Here is a 17,811-nt window from a genome sequence, read left to right as displayed (position 1 = left end):
GGTAGGAAAAGACCATTGCTCGTCCCCGACTGCTACTCATAAGGAAGACAATCAATAAATAAATCATGCTCCGACTTCATCACATAACGGTTCACCAAACGTGCATGCTACGGGAATCACAACCTTCAACACAAGTATTTCTCAAATTCACAACTACTCAACTAGCATGACTTTTATATCACCATCTCCATATCTCAAAACAATTATCAAGTATCAAACTTATCATAGTATTCAACACACTCATGAGAGAATTTTTTATTCTTGAATACCTAGCATATTAGGATTTTAACCAAATTACCATTCTATTAAGACTCTCAAAATAATCTAAGTGAAGCATCAGAGATCAATAGTTCTATAAAACAAATCCACCACCGTGCTATAAAATATATAAGTGAAGTACTAGAGCAAAATTATATAGCTCAAAAGATATAAGCGAAGCACATAGAGTATTCTAACAAATTCCAAATCATGTATGGCTCTCTCAAAAGGTGTGTACAGCAAGGATGATTGTGGTAAAAAAAACCAAACATTCAAATAATACAAGATGCTCCAAGCAAAACACATATCATGTGGCGAATGAAAATATAGCTCCAAGTAAAGTTACCGATAGAAGTAGACGAAAGAGGGGATGCCTTCTGGGGCATCCCCAAACTTTGGCTTTTAGGTGTCCTTAGATTATATTGGGGGTGCCATGGGCATCCCCAAGCTTAGGCTCTTGCCACTCCTTGTTCCATAATCCATCAAATCTTTACCCAAAACTTGAAAACTTCACAACACAAAACTTAAAGTAGAAAATCTCGTGAGCTCACTTAGCGAAAGAAAATAAAAGACCACTTCAAGGTACTGTAATGAACTCATTCTTTATTTATATTGGTGTTATACCTACTGTATTCCAACTTCTCTATGGTTTATAAACTATTTTACTAGCCATAGATTCATCAAAATAAGCAAACAACACACGAAAAACAGAATCTGTCAAAAACAGAACAGTCTGTAGTAATCTGTAGCTAGCGCAAGATCTGGAACCCCAAAAATTCTAAAATAAATTTCTGGACGTGAGTAATTTATCTATTAATAATCTTCAAAAAGAATTAACTAAATATCACTTTCCAAACAAAATGAAAGCAGTTCTCGTGAGCGCTAAAGTTTCTGTTTTTTACAGCAAGTTCAACAAGACTTTCCCCAAGTCTTCCCAACGGTTCTACTTGGCACAAACACTAATCAAACACAAAAAACAACCAAAACAAAGGCTAGATAAATTATTTATTACTAAACCGGAGCAAAAATCAAGGAATAAAAATTAAATTGGGTTGCCTCCCAACAAGCGCTATTATTTAACGCCCCTAGCTAGGCATAACAAGCAAGAATAGATCTAGGTATTGCCCTCTTTGGTAGGCAATCCATAAGTGGCTCTCATAATAGATTCATAAGGTAATTTAATTTTATTTCTAGGAAAGTGTTCCATGCCTTTCCTTAATGGAAATTGGAATCTAATGTTTCCTTCCTTCATATGAATAATTGCACCAATCGTTCTAAGGAAAGGTCTACCAAGAATAATAGGACATGAAGGATTGCAAAATATGTCAAGAACAATAAAATCTACGGGAACATAATTCCTATTTGCAACAATAATAACATCATTAATTCTTCCCATAGGTTTCTTAATAGTGGAATCCGCAAGGTGCAAGTTTAGAGAGCAATCATCAAAATCACGGAAACCTAACAAATCACACAAAGTCTTTGGAATCGTGGAAACACTAGCACCCAAATCACATAAAGCATAGCATTAATGATCTTTAATTTCAATTTTAATAGTTGGTTCCCACTCATCATAAAGTTTTCTAGGGATAGAAACTTCCAATTCAAGTTTTTCTTCATAAGATTGCATCAAGGCATCAACGATATGTTTAGTAAACGCTTTATTTTGACTATAAGCGTGAGGAGAATTTAGCACGGATTGCAACAAGGAAATACAATAAATCAAAGAGCAATTTTCATATTTAAATTCCTAGAAATCCATAATAGTGGGTTTAGCAACATCTAGGGTTTTAATTTCTTCAATCCCACTTTTATCAAATTTAGCATCAAGATCAACAAATTTCGAATTCTTGGAACGCCTTCTAGGTAAAGGTGGATCATATTCAGTCCCATCATTATCAAGATTCATATTTCAAAACAAAGATTTAATAGGGGACACATCAATAACTTTTAGATCTTCATCTTTATTTTCATAGCAATCCAGTTTAGCGGCCGTCTTATTAACTAAGGTAGCCTGCCTATCCGAAATTTCAGCAGTTAATTTCTCAAGATGAGCAATTTGGGATCTTAAACCATCGAATTCTTTAGACATATCATCAAGCTCTTTATTCATAAAACTCATAAGACTTTTCTGTTATTTAAGCTCGTTTCCGAAGAAACTATTATGTTCAAATTGCAAGACCATGAAACTCCTGACATTGCTTTTGATCTCTTCTAATCTTTTAAGGTGAAGGTCACCAAATTTAGGTAGAGCCATCGTGACAAGCAAGCAAACTAACACACAAGCAAACAAAAAGCAAGCGGGCAAAAAGAGGGAAATAGAGAAAGATAGTGAGGATAGAGAGAGAGAGAGGGCAAATAAAACGGCAAGGGTGAAGGGGGGGAGAGGAAAACGAGAGGCAAATGGCAAATAATGTAATGCGGGAGATAAGGGTATGTGATGGGTACTTGGTATGTTGACTTTTTTGTAGACTTCCTCAGCAACAGCGCCAAAAATCCTTCTTGCTACCTCTTGAGCACTGCATTGGTTTTCCCTGAAGAGGAAGGGATGATGCAGCAAAGTAGCGTAAGTATTTCCTTCAGTTTTTGAGAACCAAGGTATCAATCTAGTAGGAGGCTACGCGCGAGTCCCTCGTACCTGCACAAAACAAATAAATCCTCGCAACCAACGCAAATAGGGGTTGTCAATCCCTATAAGGCCACTTACGAGAGTGAGATCTGATAGATATAATAAGATAATATTTTTGGTATTTTATGATAAAGATGCAATGTAAAATAAAGGCAAAGTAAATAGCAAAGGAAATAACTAGGTAGTAGGAGATTAATATGATGAAGATAGACCCGGGGGCCATAGGTTTCACTAGTGGCTTCTCTCGAGAGCATAAGTATTCTACGGTGGGTGAACAAATTACAGTTGAGCAATTGACAGAATTGAGCATAGTTATGAGAATATCTAGGTATGATCATGTATATAGGCATCACGTCCGAGACAAGTAGACCGACTCTTGCCTGCATCTACCACTATTACTCCACTCATCAACCGCTATCCAGCATGCATCTAGAGTATTAAGTTAAAAACAGAGTAACGCCTTAAGCAAGATGACATGATGTAGAGGGATAGACTCATGCAATATGAAGAAACCCCATCTTGTTATCCTCGATGGGAACAATACAATACATGCCTTGCTGCCCCTACTGTCACTGGGAAAGGACACCGCAAGATTGAACCCAAAGCTAAGCACTTCTCCCATTGCAAGAAAGATCAATCTAGTAGGCCAAACCAAACTGATAATTCGAAGAGACTTGCAAAGACAACCAATCATACACAAAAGAATTCAGAGAAGATGCAAATATTATTCATAGATAGACTTGATCATAAACCCACAATTCATCGGTCTCAACAAACACACCGGAAAAAGAAGATTACATGGAATAGTTCTCCACAAGAGAGGGGGAGAACATTGTATTGAGATCCAAAAAGAGAGAAGAAGCCATCTAGCTACTAACTATGGACCCATAGGTCTGATGTAAACTACTCACACTTCATCGAAGGGGCTATGGTGTTGATGTAGAAGCCCTCCATGATCGATGCCCCCTTCGGCGGAGCTCCGGAACAGGGCCCAATATGGGATCTCGTGGATACAGAAAGTTGCGGCGGTGGAATTAGGTTTTTGGATCCGTATCTGATCGTTTGGGGGTACGTAGGTATATATAGGAGGAAGGAGTACGTCGGCGCAGCAACAGGGGGGCCACGAGGGTGGAGGGCGCGCCTGGGGGGTAGGCGCGCCCCCTACCTCGTGGCCTCCTGTTTTATTTCTTGACGTAGGGTCCAAGTCTCCCTGGTCTTGTTCGTTGAGAAAATCACGTTCCCGAAGGTTTTATTCCGTTTGGACTCCGTTTGATATTCCTTTTCTTCGAAACCCTAAAACAGGCAAAAAACAGCAATTCTGGGCTGGGCCTTCGGTCAATAGGTTAGTCCCAAAAATAATATAAAAGTGGATAATGAAGCCCAATAATGTCCAAAACAGTAGATAATATAGCATGGAGCAATCAATACGTTGGAGACGTATCAAGCATCCCCAAGCTTAATTCCTGCTCGTCCTCGAGTGGGTAAATTATAAAAATAGATTTTTTTGATGCGGAGTGCTACTTGGCATAATTTTAACGTAATTCTTCTTAATTGTGGTATGAATATTCAGATCCAAAAGATTCAAGACAAAAGTTTAATATTGACGTAAAAATAATAATACTTCAAGCATACTAACAAAGCAATTATGTCTTCTCAAAATAACATGGCTAAAAAAAGTTATCCCTACAAAATCATATAGTCTGGCTATGCTCTATTCACCACACAAAATATTTAAATCATGCACAACCCCGATGACAAGCCAAGGAATTGTTTCGTACTTTTGACATTCTCAAAACTTTTTCAATCTTCACGCAATACATGAGCGTGAGCCATGGATATAGCATTATAGGTGGAATAGAATGGTGGTTGTGGAGAAGACAAAAAGGGAGAATATAGTCTCACATCAACTAGGCGTATCAACGGGCTATGGAGATGCCCATCAATAGATATCAATGTGAGTGAGTAGGGATTGCCATGCAACGGATGCACTAGAGCTATAAGTATATGAAATCTCAAAAGGAAACTAAGTGGGTGTGCATGCAACTTGCTGGCTCATGAAGACCTAGGGCATTTTGAGGAAGCCCATCATTGGAATATACAAGCCAAGTTCTATAATGAAAGATTCCCACTAGTATATGAAAGTGATAACATGAGAGACTCTCTACTATGAACATCATGGTGCTACTTTGAAGCACCAGTGTGGTAAAAGGATAGTAACATAGTCCCTTCCCTCTTTTTCTCTCATTTTTTTTATTTGGGCCTTTTCTCTCTCTTTTTTTATGGCCTCTTTTTTTTGTCTGGAGTCTCATCCCGACTTATGGGGGAATCATAGTCTCCATCATCCTTTCCTCACTGGGACAATGCTCTAAAAATGATGATCATCATGCTTTTATTTTTTTACAACTCAACAATTACAACTCGATACTTAGAACAAAGTATGACTCTATATGAATGCCTCCGGCGGTGTACCGGGATATGCAATGATGCATGAGTGACATGTATGAAAGAATTGTGAATGGTGGCTTTGCCATGAATATGATGTCAACTACATGATCATGCTAAGCAATATGACAATGATGGAGTGTGTCATAATAAACAGAACGGTGGAAGGTTGCATGGCAATATATCTCGGAATGGTTATGGAAATGCCATAATAGGTAGGTATGGTGGCTGTTTTGAGGAAGGTATATGGTGGGTGTATGATACCGGCGAAAGGTGTGCGGTATTAGAGAGGCTAGCAAAGGTGGAAGGGTGAGAGTGCGTATAATCGATGGACTCAACATTAGTCATAAAGAACTCATATACTTATTGCAAAAATCTACAAGTTATCAAAGCAAATTACTACGCGCATGCTCCTAGGGGGGTAGATTGGTAGGAAAAGGCCACCGCTCGTCCCCGACCGCCACTCATAAGGAAGACAATCAATAAATAAATCATGCTCCGACTTCATCACATAACGGTTCACCATACGTGCATGCTACGGGAATCACAAGCTTCAACACAAGTATTTCTCAAATTCACAACTACTCAACTAGCATGACTTTAATATCACCATCTCCATATCTCAAAACAATTATCAAGTATCAAACTTATCATAGTATTCAACACACCCATGAGAGGATTTTAAGAAAATTACCATGCTAGTAAGACTCTCAAAATAATCTAAGTGAAGCATGAGATATCAATAGTTTCTATAAAACAAATCCACCATCGTGCTCTAAAATATATAAGTGAAGTACTAGAGCAAAATTATATAGCTCAAAAGATATAAGCGAAGCACATAGAGTATTCTAACAAATTCCAAATCATGTATGGCTCTCTCAAAAGGTGTGTACAGAAAGGATGATTGTGGTAAACTAAAAATCAAAGATTCAAATAATACAAGACGCTCCAAGCAAAACACATATCATGTGGCGAATGAAAATATAGCTCCAAGTAAAGTTACCGATAGAAGTAGACGAAAGAGGGGATGCCTTCCGGGGCATCCCCAAGCTTTGGCTTTTAGGTGTCCTTAGATTATCTTGGGGGTGCCATGGTCATACCCAAGCTTAGGCTCTTTCCACTCCTTGTTCCATAATCCATCAAATCTTTACCCAAAACTTGAAAACTTCACAACACAAAACTTAAAGTAGAAAATCTTGTGAGCTCAGTTAGCGAAAGAAAATAAAAGACCACTTCAAGGTACTGTAATGAACTCATTTTTTCTTTATATTGGTGTTATACCTACTGTATTCCAACTTCTCTATGGTTTATAAACTATTTTACTAGCCATAGATTCATCAAAATAAGCAAACAACACACGAAAAACAGAATCTGTCAAAAACAGAACAGTCTGTAGTAATCTGTAGCTAGCGCAAGATCTTGAACCCCAAGAATTCTAAAATAAACTTCTGGATCTTAGTAATTTATCTATTAATCATCTTCAAAAATAATTAACTAAATATCACTTACCAAATAAAAATGAAAGCAGTTCTCGTGAGCGCTAAAGTTTCTATTTTTTACAGCAAGTTCAACAAGACTTTCCCCAAGTCTTCCCAACGGTTCTACTTGGCACAAACACTAATTAAAAACCAAAAACAACCAAAACAGAGGCTAGATAAATTATTTATTACTAAACCGGAGCAAAAATCAAGGAATAAAAATAAAATTGGGGTGCCTCCCAACAAGCGCTATTGTTTAACGCCCCTAGCTAGGCATAACAAGCAAGAATAGATCTAGGTATTGCCATCTTTGGTAGGCAATCCATAAGTGGCTCTCATAATAGATTCATAAGGTAATTTAATTTTATTTCTAGGAAAGTGTTCCATGCCTTTCCTTAATGGAAATTGGAATCTAATATTTCCTTCCTTCATATGAATAATTGCACCAATCGTTCTAACGAAAGGTCTACCAAGAATAATAGGACATGAAGGATTGCAAAATATGTCAAGAACAATAAAATCTACGGGCACATAATTCCTATTTGAAACAATAAGAACATCATTAATTCTTCCCATAGGTTTCTTAATAGTGGAATCCGCAAGGTGCATGTTTAGAGAGCAATCATCAAAATCACGGAAACCTAACAAATCACACAAAGTCTTTGGAATCGTGGAAACACTAGCACCCAAATCACATAGAGCATAGCATTCATGATCTTTAATTTTAATTTTAATAGTTGGTTCCCACTCATAATAAAGTTTTCTAGGGGTAGAAACTTCCAATTCAAGTTTTTCTTCATAAGATTGCATCAAGGCATCAACGATATGTTTAGTAAATGCTTTATTTTGACTATAAGCGTGAGGAGAATTTAGCACGGATTGCAACAAGGAAATACAATAAATCAAAGAGCAATTTTCATAGTTAAATTCCTTGAAATCCATAATAGTGGGTTTAGCAACATCTAGGGTTTTAATTTCTTCAATCCCACTTTTATCAAATTTAGCATCAAGATCAACAAATTCCGAATTCTTGGAATGCCTTCTAGGTAAAGGTGGATCATATTCAGTCCCATCATTATCAAGATTCATATTTCAAAACAAAGATTTAATAGGGGACACATCAATAACTTTTAGATCTTCATCTTTATTTTCATAGCAATCCGGTTTAGCGGTCGTCTTATTAACTAAGGTAGCCTGCCTATCCGAAATTTCAGCAGTTAATTTCTCAAGATGAGCAATTTGGGATCTTAAACCATCGAATTCTTTAGACATATCATCAAGCTCGTTATTCACAAAACTCATAAAACTTTTCTGTAATTTAAGCTCGTTTCTGAAGAAACTATTATGTTCAAATTGCAAGACCATGGAACTCCTGACATTGCTTTCGATCTCTTCTAATCTTTTAAGGTGAAGGTCACCAAATTTAGGTAGAGCCATCGTGACAAGCAAGCAAACTAACACACGAGAAAACAAAAAGCAAGCGGGCAAAAAGAGGCAAATAGAGAAAGATAGTGAGGACAGAGAGAGAGAGAGAGAGAGGGCGAATAAAATGGCAAGGGTGAAGTGGTGTAGAGGAAAACGAGAGGCAAATGGCAAATAATGTAATGCGGGAGATAAGGGTATGTGATGGGTACTTGGTATGTTGACTTTTGCGTAGACTTCCTTGGCAACGGCGCTAGAAATCCTTCTTGCGACCTCTTGAGCACTGCATTGGTTTTCCCTGAAGAGGAAGGGATGATGCAGCAAAGTAGCGTAAGTATTTCCTTCAGTTTTTGAGAACGAAGGTATCAATTCAGTAGGAGGCTATGCGCGAGTACCTCGTACCTGCACAAAACAAATAAATCCTCGCAACCAACGCAAATAGGGGTTGTCAATCCCTATAAAGCCACTTACGAGAGTGAGATCTGATAGATATGATAAGATAATATTTTTGGTATTTTTATGATAAAGATGCAAAGTAAAATAAAGGCAAAGTAAAAAGCAAAGGAAATAACTAAGTAGTAGGAGATTAATATGATGAAGATAGACCCGAGGGTCATAGGTTTCACTAGTGGCTTCTCTCGAGAGCATAAGTATTCTACGGTGGGTGAACAAATTACTGTTGAGCAATTGACAGAATTGAGCATAGTTATGAGAATATCTAGGTATGATCATGTATATAGGCATCACGTCCGAGACAAGTAGACCGACTCCTGCCTGCATCTACTACTATTACTCCACTCATCGACCGCTATCCAGCATGCATCTAGAGTATTAAGTTAAAAATAGAGTAACGCCTTAAGCAAGATGACATGATGTAGAGGGATAGACTCATGCAATATGAAGAAAGCCCCATCTTGTTATCCTCGATGGCAACAATACAATATGTGCCTTGCTGCCCCTACTGTCACTGGGAAAGGACAACGCAAGATTGAACCCAAAGCTAAGCACTTCTCCCATTGCAAGAAAGATCAATCTAGTAGGCCAAACCAAACTGATAATTCGAATAGCCTTGCAAAGATAACCAATCATACATAAAAGAATTCAAAGAAGATTCAAATATTATTCATAGATAGACTTGATCATAAACCCACAATTCATCGGTCTCAACAAACACACTGCAAAAAGAAGATTACATCAAATAGTTCTCCACAAGAGAGGGGGATAACATTGTATTGAGATCCAAAAAGAGAGAAGAAGCCATCTAGCTACTAACTATGGACCCATAGGTCTGAGGTAAACTACTCACACTTCATCGGAGGGGCTATGGTGTTGATGTAGAAGCCCTCCGTGATTGATGCCCCCTCCGGCGGAGCTCTGGAACAGGCCCCAATATGGGATCTCATGGATACAGAAAGTTACGGCGGTGGAATTAGGGTTTTGGCTCCGTATCTGATCGTTTGGGGGTACGTAAGTATATATAGGAGGAAGGAGTACGTCGGTGGAGCAACAGGGGGCCCACGAGGGTGAAGGGTGCGCCTGGGGGGGTAAGCGCGCCCCCTACCTCATGGCCTCCTCTTTTCTTTCTTGACGTAGGGTCCAGGTCTCCCGGGTCTTGTTCGTTGAGAAAATCATGTTCCCGAAGGTTTCATTCCATTTGGACTCCGTTTGATATTCCTTTTCTTTGAAACCCTAAAATAGGCAAAAAAAACAGCAATTCTGGGCTGGGCCTCCGGTTAATAGTTTAGTCCCAAAAATAATATAAATGTGTATAATAAAGACCAATAATGTCCAAAACAGTAGATAATATAGCATGGAGCAATCAAAAATTATAGATACGTTGGAGACGTATCAGATGCTTTCTATGCTTGTGGCCAAGATGCCAATATGAATTATGCTTATGGAGATGAACTTGCTATAGTTCCTTATGTTAAACATGAAACTGTTGCTATTGCACCCATGCAGGATAGTCCTATTATCGTTTTGAATTCTCCCAACTACACTATATCGGAGAAGTTTACCTTCTTAAGGATTATATTGATGGGTTGCGTTTTACTATTACACATGATGATTTTGATAGATATAATATGCATGTGCTTGCTGCTCCTACTTGCAATTATTATGAGAGAGGAACTACATCTCCGCCTCTTTATGTTTCCAACACGAAAAAATTGCAAGAAACTGTTTATACTATGCATTGGCCTTTACTTTGTGTGCATGAATTGTTCTTTTATGACATGCCGATGCATAGGAAGAGAGTTAGACTTCGTCATTACATGATATATGTTACCTTTTGCTCACTACTAAATTACAAATCATTGTTAATTAAAATTGGCTTTGATATACCTTGGGATCTGGGTGGATCCATTACTTGAGCACTATATGCCTAGCTTAATGGCTTTAAAGAAAGCGCTGCCAGGGAGACAACCCGGAAGTTTTAGAGAGTCATTTATTTCTGTTGTGTGCTTTTATAAAGTTTAAAAACAAAAAAAATAAAGAGGGCAACCCAAAACTTTTTCAAAAAAGAAAGTGAAAGTGAGAGAGACAAGCATTGTTGAAGTGGGGGAGCTCCTTGAACTTTGTTCATGCTCACGAAAACTTTATGAATCTTAATTACAGACAATTTTCAACAAAAATAATTATCCCCTTGTACAATTCCATTGTATTATAAAAATAATGTGCCAAGGTTTGCCTTTAGGATGTTTTAGATGCTTGTTGGTTTGTACGGTGCAGGACAGAAACTTTGGCTGTAGCGCGTGATTTTACATTTTTTGCTGGAATGTCAAGTGGTTCTGAAACTTTCTGCACTGTCTTTATATACAAATTTTTTTTCCTAATTTTGGTAGAATTTTTGGAGTATCATAGGTATGGTGAATGTTCAGATTATTACAGACTGTTCTGTTTTAGACAGATTCTGTTTTTGATGCATAGTTTGCTTGTCTTGATGAAACTATCAATTTATATCAGTGGATTAAGACATGGAAAAGTTATATTACAGTAGCTACAATTCAAAAACAAAATATGAATTTGTTTACAACAGTACTTAGAGTAGTGATTTTCTTTATTATACTAACGGATCTTACCGAGCTTTCTGTTGAGTTTTGTGTGATTGAAGTTTTCAAGTTTTGGGAGAGATCACGATGGATGAAGGAATAAGGAGTGGCAAGAGCCTAAGCTTGGGGATGCCCAAGGCACCCCAAGGAAATATTCAAGGACTCCCAAGCAACCAAGCTTGGGGATGCCCCGGAAGGCATCCCCTCTTTCTTCTAACGATCATCGGTAATTTCACCTGGAGCTATATTTTTATTCGTCACATGATATGCGTAAATTTTGGAGCGTCTTTTGCATTTAGTTTTCACTTTTCTTTTATGCACCATGCTGGTATGATATAGTCCATGGTTGATTTATAGAATTCTCATTACACTTCACTTAAATCTTTTGAGTATGGCTTTATAGAATGCTTCATGTGCTTCGCTTATATCATTTGAAGTTTGGATTGCCTGTTTCTCTTCACTTAGAAAACAACCATTTGTAGAATGCTCTTCTGCTTCACATATATTTGTTAGAGCGTGGGCATATCTTTTGTAGAAAGAATTAAACTCTCTTGCTTCACTTATATCTATTTAGAGAGATGACAGTAATTGGTCATTCACTTGGTTAGTCATAAAATCCTACATAAAACTTGTAGATCACTGAATATGATATGTTTGATTCCTTGCAATAGTTTTGCGATATAAAGTTGGTGATATTAGAGTCATGCTAGTGGGTAGTTGTGTATTGTAGAAATACTTGTGTTGGAGTTTGTGATTCCCGTAGCATGCACGTATGGTGAACCGTTATGTGATGAAGTCAGAGCATGATTTATTTATTGATTGTCTTCCTTATGAGTGGCGGTCGGGGACGAGCGATGGTCTTTTCCTACCAATCTATCCCCCAAGGAGCATGCGCGTAGTACTTTGTTTCGATGACTAATAGATTTTTGCAATAAGTATGTGAGTTCTTTATGACTAATGTTGAGTCCATGGATTATACGCACTCTCACCCTTCCATCATTGCTAGCCTCTTCGGTACCGTGCATTGCCCTTTCTCACCTCGAGAGTTGGTGCAAACTTCGCCGGTGCATCCAAACCCCGTGATACGATACGCTCTATCACACATAAGCCTCCTTATATCTTCCTCAAAACAGCCACCATACCTACCTATTATGGCATTTCCATAGCCATTCCGAGATATATTGTCATGCAACTTCCATCATCATCATATACATGACTTGAGCATTCATTGTCATATTGTTTTGCATGATCGTAAGATAGCTAGCATGATGTTTTCATGGCTTGTCCGTTTTTTGATGTCATTGCTACGCTAGATAATTGCACATCCCGGTACACCGCCGGACGCATTCATATAGAGTCATATTTTGTTCTAGTATCGAGTTGTAATATTGAGTTGTAACTAAATAAAAGTGTGATGATCATCATTATTAGAGCATTGTCCCATGTGAGAAAAGGATGATGGAAGCTATGATTCCCTCACAAGTTGGGATGAGCCTCCGGACTTTACAAAAAAATAAAAGAGGCCAAAGAAGCCCACCAAAAAAAGAGAAAAAAAAGAGAAAAAAATTAAAAAATGAGATAAAAGAGAGAAGGGACAATGTTACTATCCTTTTACCACACTTGTGCTTCAGAATAGTACCATGTTCTTCATATAGAGAGTCTCTTGAGTTATCATTTTCATATACTAGTGGGAATTTTCATTATAGAACTTGGCTTGTATATTCCGATGATGGGCTTCCTCAAATGCCCGAGGTCTTCATGAGCAAGCAAGTTGGATGCACACCCACTTAGTTTCTAGTTTGAGCTTTCATACACTTATAGCTCTTAGTGCATTTGTTGCATGCCAATCCCTACTCCTCACATTGACATCAATTGATGGGCATCTCCATAGCCCGTTGATTAGCCGCATCGATGTGAAACTTTCTCCCTTTTTGTCTTCTCCACACAACCTCCACCATCATATTCTATTCTACCTATAGTGCTATATACATGGCTCACGCTCATGTATTGCGTGAAAGTTGAAAAGGTTTGAGAACATCAAAAGTATGAAACAATTGCTTGGCTTGTCATCGGGGTTGTGCATGATTTGAATATTTTGTGTGGTGAAGATGGAGCATAGATAGACTATATGATTTTGTAGGGATAACTTTCTTTGTCCATGTTATTTTGAAAAGACATGATTGCTTTATTAGTATGCTTGAAGTATTATTATCTTAATGTCAAATGATAGACTATTGCTTTGAATCACTCGTGTCTTAATATTCATGCCATGATTAGATTACATGATCAAGTTTATGCTAGGTAGCATTCCACATCAAAAATTATCTTTTTTATCATTTACCTACTCGAGGACGAGCAGGAATTAAGCTTGGGGATGCTGATACGTCTCCATCGTATCTATAATTTTTGATTGTTCCATGCCAATATTCTACAACTTTCATATAATTTTGGCAACTTTTTATACTATTTTTGGGACTAACATATTGATCTAGTGCCAGTCCCTGTTTGTTGCATGTTTTTTGTTTCGCAGTAAATCCATATCAAACGGAGTCCAAACGGGATAAAAACTGACGGAGATTTTTTTGGGATATATGTGATTTTTGGGAAGAAAAATCAACGCGAGACGATGCCCGAGGGGGCCACGAGGCAGGGGGGCGCGCCCCAGGGGTCAGGCGCGCCCTGGGCCCTCATGGCCACCCCGTAAGGCGGTTGATGCCCTTATTTTGCCGCAAGAAAGCTAATGTCCGGATAGAGATTGTTTTAAAATTTCAGCCTAATCGGAGTTACGATCTCCGGGAATATAAGAAATGGTGAAATGGCAGAATCTGAGAACGCAGAAACAGAGAGAGACAGATCCAATCTCGGAGGGGCTCTCGCCCCTCCCATTCCATGGAGGCCATGGACCAGAGGGGAAACCCTTCTCCCATCTAGGTAGAAGGTCAATGAAGAAGAAGGAGGAGGGGGCTCTCTTCCCCTTGCTTCCAGTGGCGCCGGAACGCCGCCGGGGGCCATCATCATCACCGCCATCTACACCAACACCTCTGCTATCTTCACCAACATCCCCATCACCTTCCCCCCTCTATCTACAGCGGCCCACTCTCCCACAACCCACTGTACCCTCTACTTGAACATGGTGCTTTATGCTTCATATTATTATCCAATGATGTGTTGCCATCCTATGATGTCTGAGTAGATTTTCTTTGTCCTACCGGTGGTTGATGAATTTCTATGATTGATTTAATTTGCTTGTGGTTATGTTGTTGTCCTTTGGTGCACATCATATGAGCACGCGTGTGGATCACATCATAGGGTTAGTTGTATGTTGATAGGACTATGTATTGGAGGGCAAGAGTGACAGAAGCTTCAACCTAGCATAGAAATTGATGCATACGGGATTGAAGGGGGACCAATATATCTTAATGCTATGGTTGGGTTTTACCTTAATGAACGTTAGTAGTTGCGGATGCTTGCTAATAGTTCCAATCATAAGTGCATAGAATTCCAAGTCAGGGATGACATGCTAGCAGTGGCCTCTCCCACATAAAACTTGCTATCGGTCTAGTAAAGTAGTCAATTGCTTAGGGACAATTTCGCAACTCCTACCACCACTTTTCCACACTCGCTATACTAACTTTATTGTTTCTTTATCTAAACAGCCCCTACTTTTTATTTACGTGGTCTTTATTATCTCGCAAACCTATCCAAAAACACCTACAAAGTACTTCTAGTTTCATACTTGTTCTAGGTAAAGTGAACGTTAAGCATGCATAGAGTTGTATTGGTGGTCGATAGAACTTGAGGGAATATGTGTTCTACCTTTAGCTCCTCGTTGGGTTCGACACTCTTACATATCGAAAGAGGCTACAATTGATCCCCTATACCTGTGGGTTATCACCGTTTAGGTCATATTGGTGTAAAGCGCATGAAGAAACTCCATGCTGATGGGCTTTTGGAATCACTTGATTATGAATCACTTAATGCTTGCGAACCATGCCTCATGGGCAAGATGACTAAGACTCCGTTCTCCAGAAGAATTGAACGAGCAACAAACTTACTAGAAATAATACATACTGGTGTATGCGGTCCAATGAGTGTTGATGCTTGTGGCGGGTATCGTTATTTTCTAACCTTCACTGATGATTTGAGCAGATATGGGTATGTCTACTTGATGAAACATAAGTCTGAAACATTTGAAAAGTTCAAAGAATTTTAGAGTGAAGTGGAAAATCATCATAACAAGAAAATTAAGTTTCTATGATCTGATCGTGGGGGTGAATATTTGAGTTATGAGTTTGGTCTTCATTTGAAACAATGTGGAATAGTTTTGCAACTCATGCCACCTGGAACACCACAGCGTAACGGTGTGTCCAAACCTCGTAACCGCACTTTATTAGATATGGTGCGATCTATGATGTCTATTACTGATTTACCGCTATCATTTTGCGGTTATGCTTTAGAGACGGCTGCATTCATGTTAAATAGGGCACCATCAAAATCTATTGAGACGACACCATATGAACTGTGGTTTGGCAAGAAACCCAAGTTGTCATTTCTTAAAGTTTGGGGTTGCGATGCTTATGTGAAAAAGCTTCAACCTGATAAGCTCGAACCTAAATCGGAGAAATGTGTCTTCATAGGATACCCAGAGGAGACTGTTGGGTACACCTTCTATCACAGATCCGAAGGGAAGATATTCGTTGCTAAGAATGGAACATTTCTAGAGAAGGAGTTTCTCTTGAAAGAAGTGAGTGGGAGGAAAGTAGAACTTGATGAGGTAATTGTACCTTCTTCCTTATTAGAAAGTAGTTCATCACAGAAATCAGTTCCATCGATTCCTACACCAATTAGTGAGGAAGCTAATGATGATGATCATGAAACTTCTGATCAAGTTACTACCGAACCTCGTAGGTCAACCAGATACATATTTTTATTGAATGGTGGAGCTGTCAGTTGGTGCAGTTCCAAGCAGAGCGTCGTGGCGGGATCTACGTGTGAAGCGGAATACATAGCTGCTTCGGAAGCAGCAAATGAAGGAGTCTGGATGAATGAGTTCATATCCGATCTAGGTGTCATACCTAGTGCATCGGGTCCAATGAAAATCTTTTGTGACAATACTGGTGCAATTGACTTGGCAAAGGAATCCAGATTTCACAAGAGAACCAAGCATATCAAAAGATTCTTCAATTCCATCCGCGATCAAGTCAAGGAGGAAGACATGGAGATTTGCAAGATACATACAGATCTAAATGTTGCAGACCCATTGACTAAGCCTCTCTCACGAGCAAAACATGATCAACACCAAGACTCCATGGGTGTTAGAATCATTACTGTGTAATCTAGATTATTGACTCTTGTGCAAGTGGGAACTGAAGGAAATATGCCCTAGAGGCAATAATAAAGTTGCTATTTATATTTCCTTATGTCATGATAAATGTTTATTATTCATGCTAGAATTGTATTAACCGGAAACTTAGTACATGTGTGAATACATAGACAAACAGAGTGTCCCTAGTATGCCTCTACTTGACTAGCTCGTTGAATCAATGATAGTTATGTTTCCTAACCATAGACATGATTTGTCATTCGATTAATGGGATCATATCATTAGAGAATGATGTGATTGACTTGACCCATTCGTTAGCTTAGCACGATGATCGTTTAGTTTGTTGTTATTGGTTTCTCCATAACTTATACATGTTCCTATGACTATGAGATCATGCAACTCCCAAATACCGAAGGAACACTTAGTGTGCTATCAAACGTCACAACGTAACTGGGTGACTATAAAGATGCTCTACAGGTGTCTCCGATGGTGTTTGTTGAGTTGGCATAGATCGAGATTAGGATTTGTCACTCCAAGTATCGGAGAGGTGTCTCTGGGCCCTCTTGGTAATGCACATCACTATAAAGCCTTGCAAGCAATGTGATTAATGAGTTAGTTGTGGGATGATGCATTACGAACGAGTAAAGAGACTTGCCGGTAACGAGATTTAACTAGGTATTGAGATACCGATGATCGAATCTCGGGCAAGTAACATACCGATGACAAAGGGAACAACGTATACCGTTATGCGGTTTGACCAATAAAGATCTTCGTAGAATATGTGAGAGCCAATATGAACGTCCAGGTTCCTCTATTGGTTATTAACCAAAGACGTGTCTCGGTCATGTCTACATAGTTCTCGAACTCGTAGGGTCCGCACGCTTAACATTCGGTGACAATCAGTATTATGAGTTTATGTGTTTTGATGTACTGAAGGTAGTTCAGAGTCCCAGATTTGATCACGGACATGACGAGGAGTCTCGAAATGGTCGAGACATAAAGATTGATATATTGGACGGCTATATTCGGACACCGGAAGTGTTCCGGGTGATTTCGGAGAAAACCGGAGTGCTGGAGGGTCACCGGAACCCCCCACCCCCCAGGGGGAAAGTTGGGCCTTCATGGGACATAGGGAAGAGGGAGGCAGCCCACAAGGGGCAGCCGCATCCCCTCCCTATAGGGAGTCCGAATTGGACTAGGTAGGGGGAC

The sequence above is a fragment of the Triticum dicoccoides genome, chromosome 4A (genome assembly GCF_002162155.2).
Source record: "Triticum dicoccoides isolate Atlit2015 ecotype Zavitan chromosome 4A, WEW_v2.0, whole genome shotgun sequence".
Classification (NCBI taxonomy): Eukaryota; Viridiplantae; Streptophyta; class Magnoliopsida; order Poales; family Poaceae; genus Triticum; species Triticum dicoccoides.
Note: the sequence above shows the minus strand (reverse complement) of the source record.